Source organism: Solanum lycopersicum, chromosome 12 (assembly GCF_036512215.1).
Source record: "Solanum lycopersicum chromosome 12, SLM_r2.1".
Lineage (NCBI taxonomy): Eukaryota > Viridiplantae > Streptophyta > Magnoliopsida > Solanales > Solanaceae > Solanum > Solanum lycopersicum.
The window spans coordinates 6,685,966-6,691,464 of NC_090811.1; the positions used below are offsets into that span (position 1 = coordinate 6,685,966).

The following is a 5,499-nucleotide window of genomic DNA, read 5'->3' on the forward strand; positions in this document are numbered from 1 at the left end:
ACCTCCTTAATGAGTAGTAGAACCTTCACGTATACTCACACCACTTTTTAGTGTTCATTTCTGCATCAGTTTGTTTAGAAATATTCACATTAAAGAAATTAATGGGTTTTATAGCACACGAAAATCGGTAAAATCTGCCTTTGCCTTTTTTGGGACTTGTTTGTACTTGAAAATACACCATTTTTTCCCGGGGAAGAAACTTGTTCATTTCAAAGGTATTAACGGACGTCCATGAAAAATTTCGTCCATTTTATTTAGGGATTTCCGTATCAAAAAAAATTCATGGTTAGCACGAAAATTGGTAAAATCAGTCTTTCCCTGCTTGGGACTCGTTTGAATTTTAATATGCACCATTTATCCTTGGGGGAGGAACTGTTTCCATATCTAAGGTTTTAACGGACGTCCATGAAAAATTTAAACCATTTTATTTCAAGATTTCTGGATAAAAAAAAATGGGCTATAGCACACGAGAATCAGTAAAATATGTCTTTGCCTATTGTATGGTTCGTTTGAACTTGATAATGCACTCATTTTTCCCGCGGGGCGAACTAGTTCCATTTCTTAGGTTTTAACGAACGTCCATGAAAATTATCGGCCATGTTGTTTTAGAATTTCATGATAAAAAGATACATGGGCTATAACATATGAAAATTGGTAAAATATATTTTAACCTACTTTGAGGCTCGTTTGAACATGGAATTGAACCATTTTTCTCCGTTGGACGAACTGGTTCACTTTCTAATGTCTTAACGGATGTCCATGAAAATTTTTGACTATTTTATTTTCAAATTTCCAGATTAAAACATTCATAGGCTATAACACACGAAAATTGGTAAAATCTTCCTTTGCATGTTTTAGGACTCGTTTAAACTTGAAAATGCACCATTTTCCCCGCAAGATGAACTAGTTTCATTTTTAAGGTCTTAACGAATGTCCATGAAAAATTTCGGTCATTTTGTTTCGAGATTTTCATATCAAAATATTCGATAGGCTAAAATCGGTCTTTGCCAGCTTTGGAGCTCGTTTGAACTTGAAAATGCATCATTTTCCCCGCGGGACGAACTGATTCCATTTCTCAAGTCTTAACGGAAGCCCATGAAAATTTTTGTCATTTTGTTTAGGAATTTCCGAATAAAAAAATTTATTGGATATAGCACACGAAAATCGATAAAATCTGTCTTTGTCTGCTTTGGGGATCATTTGAATTTGAAAATGCACCATTTTCCCCCGCAAGATGAACTGATTTTATTTCTAAGATCTTAACGGACAACCATGAAAAATTTCGGTCATTTTCTTTAAGATTTTCGAATTAAAAAAATTCATGGGCTATAACACACAAAAGATGGTAAAATCTGCCTTTGTCTGTTATGGGATTTGTTTGAACAAGAAAATGCATTATTTACCCCAACGGGACGAAATTGTTCCATTTCTAAATTCTTAACGGACGTCTATGAAAATTTTTGGTCATTTTATTTTGGGATTTCTGTATTAAAAAATTCATGAGTTATACCACATAACAATTGATAAAATTTGTCTTTTTCTGCTTTGAGACTCCTTTAGACTTGAAAATTCATTATTTTTCTCGCGGGACGAACTGGTTTCATATCAAAGGTCTTGACGGACGTTCATGAAAATTTTTTGGCCTCTTTATTTCAAAATTTCTAGATAAAAAAATTCATGGGCTACACATGAAAATTGGTAAAATCTTTCTTTACCATTTTTTGAGATTATTTAAACTTGAAAATGCACTAATTTTCTCCGCGGGACGAATTGGTTCCATTTTTAAAGTTAGTGGACTTCCATGAAAAACTTCGGCTATTTTGTTTTAATATTTCTGGATATAAAAAAATTCATCGGCTATAGCACACAAATATGGTAAGATTTGCCTTTGCCTAATTTGTGGCTCATTTGAACTTGAAAATACATCATTTTCATAGTGAGACGAACTAGTTTCATTTCTAAGGTCTTAATGGAAAATCATGAAAAAATTTGGCCATTTTTATTTGGGATTTCTGTATCAGAAAAAAAATCATGGGCTATAGTACAGGAAAATCAGTTAAATCTACCTTTGCCTGCTTGGTCTCGTTTTTTAACTTTAAAATGCATCATTTTTTTCTCATGGAACTAACTAGTTCCATTCCTAAGGTATTATAGATGTAGTTGAAACATTTCGGCCATTTTGTTTCAAGATTTTCAAATTAAAAAAATCGACAGGCTATAATACATGAAAATGGTAAAATTTGTATTTGCCTGATTTGGAAAAATTTTGGAATTTTTATTATGAGATTTTTGGATTAAAAAAATTCATGGGCTATAGCATACGAAAAACAATAAAATCTTCCTTTTTCTGCTTTGTGACTCGTTTATACTTGAAAATGCACTATTTTTCATTGTGGGATGAATTGGTTTCATTTCTAAAGTCAAATGAACCCCGAGAAGGCAAACCTCTCATTTTACCAATTTTCTTGTACTATAGTCCTTTTTTTTTTCTGATCCAAAATTCTGACGTCTTTTTTGCCCTATCTTTTGCGGACGTCTGTTACGACGTTGATAAGGAGCCAGTTGTCTGTGACGGCCAAAACGACCTATTTTGAAAGTCAAACAACTCCCCAAGCACGTAAACCCCTGATTTTATCGATTTTTTGTGGTATAGTCTATGAATTTTTGATGATCCAGAATTTTGATGTCTCTTTTGCCCAAATTTTTTGTGCATGTTCGTTAAGATGTTATCTAGGGAGTCACTTGGCCTTGACGGCCAAAACAATCTATTTTCAAGGTCAAACGAGCCCCACAGCAGGTAAACCCCTCATTTTACAAATTTTTGTGTGCTATAGTCCACAATATTTTTTGATGATCCAAAATTCCTACGTCTTTTTTTGCCCAAAGCTTTTGTTAACGTCCATTAAGATGTTAGCTATGGAGCAAGTTGGCCCTAAATGGCCAAAACGATCAATTTTGAAGGTCAAACGAGCCTCAAAGCAGGTAACCCCCCCCCCATTTGATCGATTTTTATGTATAGTCCATGAAATTTTGGTGATCCGAAATTCCGTCGTCTTTTTTGCCTAAATTTTTTGTGGATGTTCGTTAAGATTTTAACTATGGATCCAGTTGGACATGATGGCCAAAACGACTCATGTTCAAGATCAAACGAGCCCTGAAGTAGGTATATCCCATTTTACCTATTTTTATGCACTATAGTTCATGAATTTGGCGGCTGGAGCACCTAAAAAATTTTCTCTAAAAACTTTATGAGAATCTCTGTTATGAGTTGGGAACCTTTACGTATACTCACACTATTTTTTAACACCCATTTTCATTTTTGCAGGCCTTTTTAGAATATCCTAAATTTTTCAATTTTCTGTGTGTATTAGCCCATTGATTTGGCATTCTGAGCATCTGAAGTTTTTTTCTCAAAACAATTATGAGGACCTCCTTTATTAGTTAGGAAACCTTAAAGTACACTCACACCATTGTTTTAATAATTATTACCGCATTACAAGCCCTTTTTGAATAATCGTCCAAATTTCGCAATTTTTCGTGTGTATACCCATGGATCTGGCGCACGAAGCACACAAAATTTTTTCATCAAAAAATTTATGAGGACCTCCTTAATGAGTTGGGAAACATTCACATATACTCACCCCATTTTCTAACGCCCATTTTTGTATTTACAAACCTTTTTTTAAGAATAGACCAAATTTCCCTATTTTTCATGTGTAATCACTTTTTTCTCAAAACTTCGTTGGCCTATATCTCTCCTTAAACTCATTATAGCCAACTTATCGCACTTCTTCATTGGGGCATGCACCTGTGCATATTTTCTTCATATATCTGAATTATCTCAATCTCACTTTTCTCATCTTATTCTTCACGAAGGTCGGTCTCACTTTATTATGAATAACTTGCTAGTAAATAATTAATCTAATACGAATTTTAGAATCATGTCTAAGAACAGATTGTAAATAAAGCCTGATTTATAATCACTACTCTATGATATTTATGTAAAATATAGTGTTGATTAAGCAAATATGTACACACCTCAACTATTTCATTAGCTATTTGCCATCTTCGTGTAACTTTCTTCATCAAAGCTTAGATAAATGAAAAAGGGATTGCATAATAACTTATACACATTTCACAATATAATCTCTTATATACATTTCATAATATAATCTCTTATGCTCATTCACAATATAAATAGAAGAAAACGACTCTATCAAGATCTTACATGTTTTACTTCACATATTTTTTGTATGTATGATTACTAATCGCCTATGAAAAAAAGATTTTGCCAATTCAACGTCTTTTGCCTCTCTCTGTAGCCGTAGGACGAGGGCAGCACCTGAACGCGCCTTTCTGATATCAGTCATGATTTCTGTCTCCCTGCTGCCTCGAGCATCTTGTCCACTTGAATTCGAGCAACATCAAAGTCTGCAATCTTGATTGACTTGTCAGCACCAATCCGTAGATTGTCGGATTTTAGATCTCGATGAATAAAATTCAGACCATGCACATGCTCCACATCCAAGACCAGCTTAACGGCTAACTTCAATGGCACAACTTGGTTTTGCAGGAACTGACACACTGATCCCCCTCTTGTATATTCAGTCAAAATATACGACACCGTATAATATTTGGATGCTTTAAATTTGCCAAAATCGCGACCTAATGCTAAAATTGCTGATCCATAAAGTGAGCCTTCGCAAGATCAAACACAGTGCAGGACGAGATAGCTGGCATGCACCTCGACTGATTCCGGGGGTTACCAGTCACTTTCCTCCACCAACATGTACCAAGCAACTCTTTACCAAGGCTAGGACAGATGGGAAGAAATCACCTAGTATTAAACTTTAATTAAAACACAGAATATTCATAAAAATGAACGATCAAAGGCAAAATCAAGGAAGAAAAAAGTAAAAATTAATTTACCTCGATTGTGATTATGACTCTACTTGTTTTCCGACGCCGATCAATTTTCAGACCACTGGAGATCTGACCAAAGATCGAAGTAAAAACTAAGAGAAGTAACATGAGAAAAAAAAGAACACATAGAGAGAGTAATGTATGAGTACGATTTACATGTGTGAGTACGAGTTTATATAGGGACTACTTGTATTAGAATTGTTCGATAAATTTCATTTTGACCCTTGAATTATGGTTTATTTCAATTGAACATCCAAACACATGAAATTGTGTTTTTACTATATACTTTTAGTTCAAATTTTAAAAGAAAAAGAATTACTTTGTCAGGCAATAATAATTATTATAAATGTTCTTAATTATTTATAAGCTTAGTAAACATCAAAGAAAATACATGTGCCTGAGATTTTTCCTTTATTTTAACTCTAGTTAATCAGGCAATAAGTTCACACTACAAATGAGAATTATGAGTGTAGATAAAAGTCATACTACAAATGTGAATGTATTTGGTTAGATTTAATGATTTTTCCACTTTTGATTTCAGGAATATAATCATAATTACCACAATAAAGCTAGTTT

General features: G+C 33.7%; 1 long non-coding RNA gene across 1 annotated transcript; it reads right to left on the reverse strand.

Annotated features, from left to right (window-relative positions):
- Positions 1 to 4,198: 4,198 nt before the first annotated feature.
- On the reverse strand, positions 4,199 to 5,024 carry LOC109119143 (uncharacterized). The gene is made up of 2 exons (XR_002026359.2): positions 4,930 to 5,024; positions 4,199 to 4,837 (listed from the first exon to the last, which is right to left on the reverse strand). It is a non-coding gene; the product is annotated as an uncharacterized lncRNA (long non-coding RNA).
- Between the last annotated feature and the right edge of the window lie 475 nt (positions 5,025 to 5,499).